Here is a 15,446-nt window from a genome sequence, read left to right on the forward strand (position 1 = left end):
CCAGGTGTTCACCATATGAATGATTTTTATCTCTATGTATGGGATGTGTATTGAAATATGAAATCTTGTGGTCTATTGTTACGATTTGATATATATAGGTTAAACCTATAACTCACCAACATTTTTGTTGACGTTTAAAGCATGTTTATTCTCAGGTGAATACTAAGAGCTTTCGCTGTTGCATACTAAAATAAGGACAAGATTTGGAGTCCATGTTTGTATGATATTGTGTAAAAACTGCATTCAAGAAACTGATTTCGATGTAACATATTTGTATTGTAAACCATTATGTAATGATCGTGTGTAAACAGGATATTTTAGATTATCATTATTTGATAATCTACGTAAAGCTTTTTAAACCTTTATTTATGAAATAAAGGTTATGGTTTGTTTTAAAAATGAATGCAGTCTTTGAAAAACGTCTCATATAGAGGTCAAAACCTCGCAACGAAATCAATTAATATGGAACGTTTTTAATCAATAAGAACGGGACATTTCAGTTGGTATCCGAGCGTTGGTCTTAGAGAACCAGAAAAATTTGCATTAGTGTGTCTTATCGAGTTTGTTAGGATGCATTAGTGAGTCTGGACTTCGACCGTGTTTTCTTTAAAAATGATTGCTTAACATTTTTGTTGGAAACTATATATTAATAACATGTATATATTATGTGATATATTAATCTCTTAACATGTTTGATATTGTGTGATAGATGTCTACCTCTAGCACAAATCCCATTGACTCACCTAATAATAACGAAGAGTCGAATATATATTGGACTGATTCACAAGTTCCCGAAGAAGAACCGGAAGAAGAATCAGAACCGGAAGAAGAATCAGAACCGGAAGAGGAGGAACCGAAGGAGGAAATAGAACCGGTGGGGGAAATAATAAAACGGATAAGTAAAAGAAAATCCTCAACCAACCGACCAAGGTTAATTATGGTCAATGGTGTTTCCGCCAAGGAAGCAAAATATTGGGAGGATTACCAATTCTCCGATGAATCGGATTCCGACGAGAATTCCGATGATGTTATAGAAATTACCCCAACTGAATTTAAAAAGGCAAAAGAAAATAATAAGGGAAAGGGCATAAAAATAGAGAAATCTAATTCCAACCCCGATGAACTTTATATGTATCGTCAACCCCCGAAGCCCTTAAGTTGTAACAATGACCCGGGAACCTCTAAACCACCAGGTTTTTCTAAACAATTGTGGAAAACGACAGCTCGTATTAGGGGAACATCATATATCCCTAGAAACTTGGAAAAACGAACCAAAATCGAAGAAGAAGAAACGAGCGAGTCGGAATAAGATAGTTGTATTCGTGTGGTGTAATATATGTAATATAGTGTGCTTATGCTTTATGATATATGTAAAAATTGCTTGTATTAATAAGTATTTTTTTATGAATCTAACTCTTGTCTATTTTACAGTATAAAAATACAAAATGGATAGACAACCCAATATTTTAAGAGACCTACCCGGAGACATGATTGATGAAATCTTGTCTAGAGTCGGTCAGAATTCTTCGGCACAACTATTTACGGCGAAATCAGTTTGTAAGACATTCGAAGAACGTTCCAAGAATGTCTTGGTTTATAAGAGACTTTCGTTTGAAAGATGGGGGATATCACATTGGGAAACCCATAAATTACGATGTGTTTACTTTGACGCATATATTGCGGGGAACCCAAATGCTATTTTACGCAACGGGTTAAGAAATTATTTTGACTCAATGTATCCGAATATAGGACTTCATGATTTAGAAAAAGTGGCTAACATGCAACATAAAGAAGCATGCTATGCTTACGGGTTAGTAATGTTCGCTTCTCACCAAAGTGAGAAAAAGAACATCGGGCTACAACTATTAAACAAAACGTTCCCACAAGTGACGGAGTCGGTAATTGGGGTAAGAAATGAGGTTTTTAGGTTATTACGAGACTGTTGGTCATTACGTAACCCTCGTCCCTTTGACGACGTTACAACACGCTGTCTTATCAACGGCCATAACGGTTATGTTCCACAAGACCGAGGATGGGAAGTAGTCCTAGTAAAACCAGAATGCATGACTTGTTTCTGGACGTATGAATTACGTGTCTTTATTGCCTTTGCTGAACGACTTGTGTTCTAGCTAGAATTATCTTCACAACTATCTTGTATCAAAGTTATTGTGTGCTATATTTCATGCTTTATGTAAAATAAGCGGTATTGTAAGTTTGTAAAATATTGTATAAAAGTTTGAACGCGAAATATTATTATAATCAGTTTTTCATATAGAATTGTAGTAGTTGAATTGTATATTAGCTACTAAGTATGAACTTAACGGGTAGGTACTACCCGAATTTAAACTTATAAAACGCTAATATGAAGAAAAAGCTTTTATAAATGAGTTCATATTATGCTACGAGATACTATTGACTACTCTTAATATTCTGTATGATTAACTTGTTTCATTTGACTATTTTGAAGGAAATGGCACCGACTACTCGACACACCGGTAATATGAATGAAGAGGAATTCCGTACTTTTCTAGCTTCAAACATAGCCGCAGTACAGGCTGCGCTACATACCTACAATAACCTTGGATCTAGCAGTACAGGAAATCGTGTAGGATGCACCTACAAAGAATTCACTGCCTGCAAACCGTTGGAATTTGATGGAACCGAAGGACCGATCGGATTGAAACGGTGGACCGAGAAGGTCGAATCGGTGTTTGCCATAAGTAAGTGTACTGAAGAGGACAAAGTGAAGTACGCTACGCATACCTTCACAGGTTCTGCGTTAACATGGTGGAATATCTATCTAGAGCAAGTGGGACAAGATGATGCGTACGCACTACCGTGGTCAGCATTCAAGCACTTGATGAACGAGAAGTACCGTCCCAGAACCGACGTCAATAAGCTCAAGACAGAACTTAGAGGGTTACGAACCCAAGGATTTGATATTACCACGTACGAAAGACGATTCACAAAATTTTGCCTATTGTGTCCGGGAGCGTTCGAAGATGAGGAAGAGAAGATCGACGCGTTTGTGAAAGGATTACCGGAAAGAATGCAAGAAGATATAAGTTGACACGAGCCCGCCTCCATACAACAGGCATGTAGAATGGCTCACAAACTAGTGAACCAGATTGAGGAAAGAATTAAAGAACAGACGGCTGAAGAGGCCAATGTGAAGCAAGTCAAAAGAAAGTGGGAGGAAAACGGTGATAAGAATCACCAATACAACAACAACAGCAATTACAATAATAATCGCAACAATTATCCCAACAATCGCAACATCAATCGCAACTACAACAAATGGCCCAACAATAACAACAACAACAACAACAACAACAACAACAACTACAACAATCATCCCAACAACAATAACAATTGCAACAACAACAACAATCAGAAGCAGCTATGCCAAAGGTGTGAAAAGTATCACTCGGGGTTCTGCACCAAATTTTGCAACAAGTGTAAAAGAAATGGTCATAGCGTGGCGAAGTGTGAGGTCTACGGACCAGGGTTAACAGAACGAAAGGAACAAATGGTGTCGGAACGAGTAATGGCGGAGCAAGTAGTGTCGGAGCAAGTTTTGCCAATGTAGTTTGTTATAAATGTGGAAAACCGGGCCACATTATTAGAAATTGCCCGAACCAGGAGAACACGAATGGACAAGGCCGCGGAAGAGTTTTCAATATTAATACGGCAGAGGCACAGGAAGACCCGGAGCTTGTTACGGGTACGTTTCTTATTGACAATAAATCTGCTTACGTTTTATTTGATTCGGGTGCGGATAGAAGCTATATGAGTAGAGATTTTTGTGCTAAATTAAGTTGTCCATTGATGCCGTTGGATAGTAAATTTTTACTCGAATTAGCAAACGGCAAATTAATTTCAGCAGATAATATATGCCGGAATCGAGTAATTAAACTGGGTAGCGAAATATTTAAGATTGATTTGATACCAGTAGAGTTAGGGAGTTTTGATGTAATAGTTGGCATGGACTGGCTGAAGAAGGTGAAAGCAGAGATCGTATGTTATAAAAATGCAATTCGCATTGTACGAGAAGAAGGAGAACCCTTAATGGTGTACGGAGAAAAGGGCAACATGAAGCTACATCTTATTAGTAATTTGAAGGCACAAAAACTAATAAGAAAAGGTTGCTATGCTATTCTAGCACACGTCGAGAAAGTACAAACTGAAGAAAAGAGCATCAATGATGTTCCCGTCGCAAAAGAATTTCCCGATGTATTTCCGAAAGAATTACCGGGACTACCTCCACATCGATCTGTTGAATTTCAAATAGATCTTGTACCAGGAGCTGCACCAATAGCTCGTGCTCCTTATAGACTCGCACCCAGCGAGATGAAAGAACTGCAAAGTCAACTGCAAGAACTATTAGAACGTGGTTTCATTCGACCAAGCACATCACCATGGGGAGCTCCTGTTTTGTTTGTAAAAAAAAAGGATGGTACATTTAGGTTGTGTATTGACTACAGAGAGTTGAACAAACTTACCATCAAAAACCGTTATCCACTGCCGAGAATTGACGACTTATTTGATCAACTACAAGGCTCGTCAGTTTATTTGAAGATCGATTTACGTTCTGGATATCATCAAATGCGAGTAAAGGAGGATGATATTCCAAAAACTGCATTTAGGACGCGTTATGGTCATTAGGAGTTTATGGTTATGCCGTTTAGATTGACTAACGCACCAGCTGTGTTCATGGACCTTATGAACCGAGTGTGTGGGCCATATCTTGACAAGTTTGTCATTGTTTTCATCAATGACATACTTATTTACTCAAAGAATGATCAAGAGCACGAAGAACATTTGAGAAAAGTGCTAGAAGTATTGAGGAAAGAAAAACTGTACGCTAAGTTTTCAAAGTGTGCATTTTGGTTGGAAGAAGTTCAATTCCTCGGTCACATAGTGAACAAAGAAGGTATCCAGGTGGACCCAGCAAAGATCGAAACCGTTGAAAAGTGGGAAACTACAAAAACTCCGAAGCATATACGTCAATTTTTAGGATTGGCTGGTTACTACAGAAGATTCATCCAAGATTTCTCCAAAATAGCAAAACCCTTGACTGCATTAACGCATAAAGGGAAGAAATTTGAATGGAAGGATGAACAAGAGAAGGAGTTTCAATTATTGAAGAAAAAGCTAACTACGGTACCTATATTGTCATTTCTTGAAGGGAATGATAATTTGGTGATTTATTGTGATGCATCAAAGCATGGTCTCGGTTGTGTATTAATGCAACGGACGAAGGTGATTGCTTATGCGTCTAGACAATTGAAGATTCACGAGCAAAATTATACGACGCATGATTTGGAATTAGGCGCGGTTGTTTTTGCATTAAAGACTTGGAGGCACTACTTATATGGGGTCAAAAGTATTATATATACTGACCACAAAAGTCTTCAACACATATTTAATCAGAAACAACTGAATATGAGGCAGCGTAGGTGGATTGAATTGTTGAATGATTACGACTTTGAGATTCGTTACCACCCGGGAAAGGCAAATGTGGTAGCCGACGCCTTGAGCAGAAAGGACAGAGAACCTATTCGAGTAAAATCTATGAATATAATGATTCACACTAACCTTACTACTCAAATAAAGGAGGCGCAACAAGGAGTTTTAAAAGAGGAAAATTTAAAGGATGAAATACCTAAAGGATCGGAGAAGCATCTTAATATTCGGGAAGACGGAACCCGGTATAGGGCTGAAAGAATATGGGTACCAAAATTTGGAGATATGAGAGAAATGGTACTTAGAGAAGCTCATAAAACCAGATACTCAATACATCCTGGAACGGGGAAGATGTACAAGGATCTTAAGAAACATTTTTGGTGGCTAGGTATTAAAGCCGATATTGCTAAATATGTAGGAGAATGTTTGACGTGTTCTAAGGTCAAAGCTGAACATCAGAAACCATCAGGTCTACTACAACAACCTGAAATCCCGGAATGGAAATGGGAAAACATTACCATGGATTTCATTACTAAATTGCCAAGGACTGCAAGTGGTTATGATACTATTTGGGTAATAGTTGATCGTCTCACCAAGTCAGCACACTTCCTGCCAATAAGAGAAGATGGCAAGATGGAGAAGTTAGCACGACTGTATTTGAAGGAAGTCGCCTCCAGACATGGAATACCAATCTCTATTATCTCTGATAGGGATGGCAGATTTATTTCAAGATTCTGGTAGACATTACAGCAAGCATTGGGAACTCGTCTAGACATGAGTACTGCCTATCATCCACAAACTGATGGGCAGAGTGAAAGGATGATACAAACGCTTGAAGACATGCTACGAGCTTGTGTTATTGATTTCGGAAACAGTTGGGATCGACATCTACCGTTAGCAGAATTTTCCTACAACAACAGCTACCATTCAAGCATTGAGATGGCGCCGTTTGAAGCACTTTATGGTAGAAAGTGCAGGTCTCCGATTTGTTAGAGTGAAGTGGGGGATAGACAGATTACGGGTCCGGAGATAATACAAGAAACTACCGAGAAAATCATCCAAATTCAACAAAGATTGAAAACCGCCCAGAGTCGACAAAAGAGCTACGCGGACAGTAAAAGAAAAGATATAGAGTTTGAAATTGGAGAAATGGTCATGCTTAAGGTTTCACCTTGGAAAAGCGTTGTTCGATTTGGTAAACGGGGGAAACTAAATTAAGGTACATTGGACCATTCAAGATTATAGATCGTGTCGGACCAGTAGCTTACCAACTGGAGCTACCTCAACAACTCGCGACTGTACATAACACTTTCCACGTCTCAAATTTGAGGAAATGTTTTGCTAAAGAAGATCTCACTATTCCGTTGGACGAAATCCAAATCAATGAAAAACTTCAATTCATTGAAGAACCCGTCGAAATAATGGATCGTGAGGTTAAGAGACTTAAACAAAACAAGATACCGATTGTTAAGGTTCGATGGAATGCTCGTAGAGGACCCGAGTTCACCTGGGAGCGTGAAGATCAGATAAAAAAGAAATACCCGCATTTATTTCCAGAAGATACATCAACACCTCCAACTGCTTAAAATTTCGGGACGAAATTTATTTAACGGGTAGGTACTGTAGTGACCCGAACTTTTCCATATTTATATATATATTAAATGAAATTGTTATTTACATGATTAAGTGTTTCCAACATGTTAAGCAATCAAACTTGTTAAGACTTGATTAATTGAAATAGGTTTCATATAGACAATTGACCACCCAAGTTGACCGGTGATTCACGAACATTAAAACTTGTAAAAACTATACGATGACATATATATGGTTATATATATAGTTAACATGATTTTATTATAAGTATGTATCTCATTAGGTATTTTAACAATGAGTTATATACATAAAAATGAGACTATTAATTTAAGAAACTCGAAAACGATATATATAACGATTATCGTTATAACAACGTCTTACTAGGTACATATGAATCATATTAAGATATTGATACACTTGATTAATTATGTTAAATGATAAGTAAATATATTATTAAGTGTATTAACAATGAAATACATATGTAAAAATAAGACTACTAACTTAATGATTTCGAAACGAGACATATATGTAACGATTATCGTTGTAACGACATTTAACTGTATATATATCATACTAAGATATATTATATATCATAATATCATGATAATATAACAATTTAACATCTCATTTTTTATAATAAACAATGGGTTAACAACATTCAACAAGATCGTTAACCTAAAGGTTTCAAAACAACATTTACATGTAACGACTAACGATGACTTAACGACTCAGTTAAAATGTATATACATGTAGTGTTTTAATATGTATTCATACACTTTTTAAAGACTTCAAGACACTTATCAAAATACTTCTACTTAACAAAAATGCTTACAATTAAATCCTCGTTCAGTTTCATCAACAATTCTACTCGTATGCACCCGTATTCGTACTCGTACAATACACAGCTTTTAGATGTATGTACTATTGGTATATACACTCCAATGATCAGCTCTTAGCAGCCCATGTGAGTCACCTAACACATGTGGGAACCATAATTTGGCAACTAGCATGAAATATCTCATAAAATTACAAAAATATGAGTAATCATTCATGACTTATTTACATGAAAACAAAATTACATATCCTTTATATCTAATCCATACACCAACGACCAAAAACACCTACAAACACTTTCATTCTTCAATTTTCTTCATCTAATTGATCTCTCTCAAGTTCTATCTTCAAGTTCTAAGTGTTCTTCATAAATTCCAAAAGTTCTAGTTTCATAAAATCAAGAATATTTCCAAGATTGCAAGTTTACTTCCAAGTTTTCTAAATCCATTCCAAGTAATCATCCAAGATCAAGAAACCTTTGTTACTTACAGTAGGTTATCTTTCTAATACAAGGTAATAATCATATTCAAACTTTAATTCAATTTCTATAACTATAACAATCTTATTTCGAGTGGAAATCTTACTTGATATTGTTTTCGTGTCATGATTCTGCTTCAAGAACTTTCAAGCCATCCAAGGATCCTTTAAAGCTAGATCTATTTTTCTCATTTCCAGTAGGTTTATCCAAGGAACTTGAGGTAGTAATGATGTTCATAACATCATTTGATTCATACATATAAAGCTATCTTATTCGAAGGTTTAAACTTGTAATCACTAGAACATAGTTTAGTTACTTCTAAACTTGTTCGCAAATAAAAGTTAATCCTTCTAACTTGACTTTTAAAATCAACTAAACACATGTTCTATATCTATATGATATGCTAACTTAATTATTTAAAACCTGGAAACACGAAAAACACCGTAAAATCGGATTTACGCCGTCGTAGTAACACCGCGGGCTGTTTTGGGTTAGTTAATTAAAAACTATGATAAACTTTGATTTAAAAGTTGTTATTCTGGAAAAATGATTTTTATTATGAACATGAAACTATATCCAAAAATTATGGTTAAACTCAAAGTGAAAGTATGTTTTCTAAAATGGTCATCTAGACGTCGTTCTTTCGACTGAAATGACTACCTTTACAAAAATGACTGGTAACTTATTTTTCCGACTATAAACCTATACATTTTCTATTTAGATTCATAAAATAGAGTTCAATATGAAACCATAGCAATTTGATTCACTCAAAACGGATTTAAAATGAAGAAGTTATGGGTAAAACAAGATTGGATAATTTTTCTCATTTTAGCTACGTGAAAATTGGTAACAAATCTATTCCAACCATAACTTAATCAACTTGTATTGTATATTATGTAATCTTGAGATACCATAGACACGTATACAATGTTTCGACCTATCATGTCGACACATCTATATATATTTCGGAACAACCATAGACACTCTATATGTGAATGTTGGAGTTAGCTATACAGGGTTGAGGTTGATTCCAAAATATATATAGTTTGAGTTGTGATCAATACTGAGATACGTATACACTGGGTCGTAGATTGATTCAAGATAATATTTATCGATTTATTTCTGTACATCTAACTGTGGACAACTAGTTGTAGGTTACTAACGAGGACAGCTAACTTAATAAACTTAAAACATCAAAATATATTAAAAGCGTTGTAAATATATTTTGAACATACTTTGATATATATGTATATATTGTTATAGGTTCGTGAATCAACCAGTGGCCAAGTCTTACTTCTCGAAGAAGTAAAAATCTGTGAAAGTGAGTTATAGTCCCACTTTTAAAATCTTATATTTTTGGGATGAGAATACATGCAGGTTTTATAAATGATTTACAAAATAGACACAAGTACGTGAAACTACATTCTATGGTTGATGATGTTTTAGCAGAGTAGTATATAAAATAGCTATATTTTTACTAGGAAATACTATTAAATACGATACAATTTTACACAAGATATTTATTTATTTAGAGAATGGATATACTTAAAACTTGCTACAACACTTATAGGCAATGTACCTAATCGTACAGTAGTGTAGTTTTTAGTAAGTCCGGTTCGTTCCACAGGAAATCTTTTTAAACAAAGCTTAACGCTATATTAGTTTACTTTTATAAAAATACAAATATATATATATAAGTAATATTATTATTATAAAGGGGGGTTTTTACCGTTTAATGACCGGTTTGTCGATTTTAAAACTTTAGTCGCAGTTAAAACCAAATGTAAAATAATAAATAAATACAAGACTTAATTTAAAGCGTAAAGTAAATAACGATAATGAAATTGCGAATAATAAAAGTGCGATAAAATAAACTTGCGATAATTAAAAAGTACGATAATTAAAAGTACAATTAAATACAATAACAATAAATAAAAATGCGATAATTAGAAGTGCAATTAAATATAAAATAAAAGAAATTAAATATGAAATAAAAGAATTATGCTTATTTAAACTTCCGTAATCATGATGTTTGACGTGTTGATTTTAGTTTTATGCCCATGGGTTAATTGTCCTTTGTCCTGGATTATTTAATATGTCCATACGGATTTGTCCATAATAGTCCATCAGTCATAAATATAAAGAGCGAAAGCCTTCGTCAAATTATTCTTATTCCCGAAGTCAAATATTCCAACTAATTGGGGATTCGAATTGTAATAAGGTTTTAATACTTTGTTTAATGAATACACCAGGTTATCGACTGCGTGTAAACCAAGGTTTTACTACTTTGTTAACAATTACACCAATTACCCTTGAATGTAATTCACCCCTGTTTCAACAAGTCTATTAACTATTAATCCAGTTCCGTGTCCGGTAAAATGAATAATTATTGGTATTTATAGATATCCCGCCCACCGTACCCAGTCAAGCGTATGTGGTTATATATAAATACGTCGAATTATAAGTTTGTATATTAAATTAACAAGGTATTGTTTAGTTAATATAAAACCCATTAATAGCCCATAGTCTAATTTCCACAAGTGTCGTTCTTTTGTCCAAACCCCAATTATGGTACAAAGCTCAATTACCCAATTTTAGTAATTAGCCCAACATCATGATTACTTTGGATTAAATAAGCATAATAATAACTTAGCTACGAGACATTAATATAAAAAGGTTGAACATAACTTACAATGATTAAAAATAGCGTAGCGTTACACGGACATAATTTCGACTTACACCCTTACAACATTCGCTAACATACCCTTATTATTAGGATTTAAAATTAAAATTAAAATTAAAATATAAATTATATATATATTTTTACGTATATATTGAAAGAGAGATAGATTAAGAGTGTAAAAAATGATCAGAATTCGGTTGGCTTTATAGGGACTTTCAGAATTTGGGCCTCCGCGACTCGTGGCCCTTTTGGCCTTCAAACTCCGCGAGTCACGGAGTTTGTAAATACAGCTCACACAAGTTTGGCTCTTTGTTTACCGACGGTTTTATAAATAAATATAATATATTAAATAATTATAAGAATTATTTAAATATTATATTATATTTATGTGCATAGTTGACTTGTAATTTTTAGTCCGTTGCGTCGAGCGTTGAGAGTTGACTCTGGTCCCGGTTCCGGATTTTCGAACGTCCTTGCGTACAATTTAATATCTTGTACTTTGCGTTTTGAATCTTGTACTCTTGTAATTTCGAGACGTTTCTTATCAATAATTGGAACCTCTTTGATTGTATTTTGTACTTTTGAGCTTTTTGGTCGTTTGCGTCTTCAATTCGTCGAATCTGTCTTTTGTCTTCACCTTTTATTATTTAAACGAATATCACTTGTAAATAGAACAATTGCAACTAAAAGCTTGTCTTTCTTGAGGAATAATGCTATGAAATATATGTTCGTTTTTAGCATTATCAAATATTTCCACACTTGAGCGTTGCTTGTCCTCAAGCAATATCGTCTTGAAATACTAGAATCACTTCTTTATTCTTCACACTTTGTACATCCGTGATTTCTATACGGCGGTATAAACAATGGTAGTAACGATATGGTTTACAGTCCCACATGACTATAAAAATTTAGATCCATTAAGGAAATTGGATCTTTATGAAAACATTTGATCTTTTGAAAATTAAATCTAGTTTTTACCCTAGATAAGTTTTCCGGAATAACCCTTTACCGGTGTTTGCAAAATATTTTTGTGGGTTTGGTGGGTTTCAGATTTGAAAATTTTAGCTCAAAACTTATGGTTTTGTGTCACCCACTTGCTAACCTTGTATTTGGGAAGCAACACGTCCAGTTTACTTGTCCCGTATATTACCTTTCGGTAAACTACCGTCCGGTTGTAAAGGAAAGCGTTGAACAAGCAACTGTTAAGGCAATGTCTAATGACATGCATTTGATTATGGTCTATAACGTGTCGGACGCAATTACTATCCTTGGTAGGAGCAATAGTAAAGCTCACCCTTATGATTTTTCGGTCTGGCACAAAGTCCTGTCTTTGACCATGCTATGCAACCACCGTTCTTACGGTTGACACCCGATTTGGTTCAGGTGACCTAATGAATTCCAGGTGAATTCCTAGGATTTTACGTTCAATGGTAATGAACGCATTGAAAATAGGGTTTTCAGAAAACAAATCGGTTTTATTTTTGATCAAAATATTTTCTTGTTCAAGCTCGAGTTTAGATATCATTGAATTCCATGAGTTTGTAATTCTCAATCTTTAAGGTCAATCTCACGGATTGAGTAATATCAGGCTTAAAAGCTGATTTTTAATCTTTAAGGAGATTATCCTTTCTGGGGATCTGATTCATTAGTCTTATCCAGCTAATTTGCATGGTGCCCCCCCATTGTACGAGATAAATCCTTCTCATGGTTAGGATAAATCTGACCACTTGGCGACCCTGTTTAATGCTGAGGTCCGTGGATTTCCTGCTGATTTTAGTGATGACTTTTCTAGATTTTTCGTCAACCTACAGCTGGTCTGGACGACAACTTCATGACCTAAATCAAGAAGCGCGTGTCTTTTTCGGAAGACTTTACTTCCTTTTAATGATGGAATTGATTCATCGTGTAGATCCATCTCTTTTTTTCTTTCATCGGGTAAAACAGTTTAGTTTAGTCCAAAGCAAAAGTATTTTCAGTTATTTGTTACAGATATATGTGACATATGTTTAAGATAACTTGGTAAATTTTCCCACACTTGGCTTTTATTTTCCTTTTTATCGTCCTCTATTCCATTTTAAATGAATTTTAACATTTTGGTTTGTTTCTCAATTTATGTCCTTTCTGAGGTAACAATAATTTCGGTGTTAAAACCTAGTTTTATTGTTCATAAATATGTATAAACATGATTTTGAGTTCATTTAATTGAAAATTTTTAAAAATTTTACTAGAATTGGGTAGTCAGTATATAAGACTAGGGCTGTTCTTTATTATCAGAGAGCACTAGATTCTAATACAACTACTGCTTTACTAGTATTTTTAATGGTAACCAAGTGTATAAAGTAAAAAATTTTAAAATCCGAAAGAATTTAACCCCTTCCCACACTTAAGATCTTGCAATGCCCTCATTTGCAAGAAATCAGTAACAATTTAAATTATTGAGGGTGATTTGTGTGAAATTGATTAAATTTTACCAAAGTTTCCAAACACATTGGCGTTTGTTTGCTGAATGATAAATGGTGCACATCATTTGTTCATTCCGTCTTGTTGTTATTTCACATATATTTTGCATCTTGTCGTCAAAATTAGTTGCTTTTACTGAACTTAATGCCAGTCTTTGAAAATGCGTTGTTTTACCCTGTTGTGTACATAAGATAAACTGCAAACATATATACATATTTTTGAAGTTTGGTATATTACCCCACATTCAAAAATTATTAAAATCTAAGAATAAAAGTTAGAAAATTATAAAAACTATTACAATATTAACATAAGTATTAAACGTATCAATATTACAAATTACAAAATAAATAAAACTAAGTAGACTAGGGATGATATTGATACCAATAGGGGTTCCATGCATAACCATAGGTGCTATAAAATGCTTCGGCAGGGTTATACGTAGGATACGGTGGTTGCATCTCTATAGACCAGGGAGGGAATATGGGTTTTGGAGTAGGAATATAGTTTCTACCTATATGTTGGCAATGAGCTATGATTTGGTTTTGATGAACTTGCCAATTTTCAAATGCTCTCTGTCTAGCATTTTCGTACTCCTGTGAAGCTATAAACCTTTGCATTTCTTGCATTTCATTTCCCCCTCCTACATTACCTTGCTGTTGGTTTCTCTCAACCTGTGGATGTCTACCATGGTATTGTACTGCGGCGTTATTTCGCCTCTTCAAAACTTTCGCACCATGGTATACATTTAAACCTATAGTATCGCGGGGTTCTGGTTCTTCGACTAATAATCCCCCCCGACTTATATCCACACCGAGATATTCAGCAATCAAAGTAATAAAAATACCACCTCCTATTATGCTATGCGGTCTCATCCCCCTAACCATAGCTGATAAATAATAACCCACACAATAAGGTATACTTACAGCGCTTTGTGGGTCTCGAATACACATATGGTAAAACAAATCCTGTTCATTTACCTTTTCCTTGTTCTTACCTCTTTGTGTAATCGAATTAGCTAAAAACCTATGAATCACTCTTAATTCAGCTCTATCTATATCCAAATAAGAGTAATTTCCCCCTTTGAATCGGTGATGGCTTGTCATTTGACTCCATACACCGTGTGTATCAAAATTTTCATCTATCTTTCTACCATTTAGTATCAACCCTCTACAATCGGCAGATGCTAACTCCTCAGGCGTATATATACGTAAAGCCTGAGCCATGTCTAGTAAAGACATGTGGCGCATCGAACCTCCTAACAAAAATCTAATAAAAGATCGATCGGTTAAACTAGCTACCCGATCATTTAATTCTATACTACATAACAATTCTTCACACCATACTTTATATACAGGTCTACGCATGGTGAATAAACGTACCCAGTCATTAAAAGTAGAATTACCATACCTCTGTACAAGTAATTCCCTAATTGGCCCGGCTAATTCTACAGCTTCTAATGGTCCCCATTCTATGACCCTAGGTACCTCAACAACCTTAGAATGAAGAGTATGCAAACCCCTTTGGTATTTTGGATAATCTATCCAAAGTCTGTCAAATCTTAGGTTCGGGTGCAAATCTTCCAAGTGCATATCAGAAAAGGTCATGACTGGATGAGGTATATCTTGCTTGTAGTAGTTATCCACCTCCTGTTGTTCCGCATTCTCAGCAGGAGCATTGCGAGCTTGGGATGAAGATTCACCCCTTTCAGTCTGCAAAACACATCAAACACAATTTTTGTGCATCCAAATATGCATTAGTGTCAGCAAAATCATCAATCAAAATAATTACAATGACATGATCAATTTATATCAAACTTAAGCTTATTTTCACATTTTTATCAAATCTACACTTTTTCAAATAAGCATATACGAAAATGTTCTCCAAGTTCATAAGCATTCAACTCAAATAACATGTCAAAATAATCATTACTAG

The sequence above is a fragment of the Rutidosis leptorrhynchoides genome, chromosome 6 (assembly GCF_046630445.1).
Source record: "Rutidosis leptorrhynchoides isolate AG116_Rl617_1_P2 chromosome 6, CSIRO_AGI_Rlap_v1, whole genome shotgun sequence".
In the NCBI taxonomy this organism is placed as follows: Eukaryota; Viridiplantae; Streptophyta; class Magnoliopsida; order Asterales; family Asteraceae; genus Rutidosis; species Rutidosis leptorrhynchoides.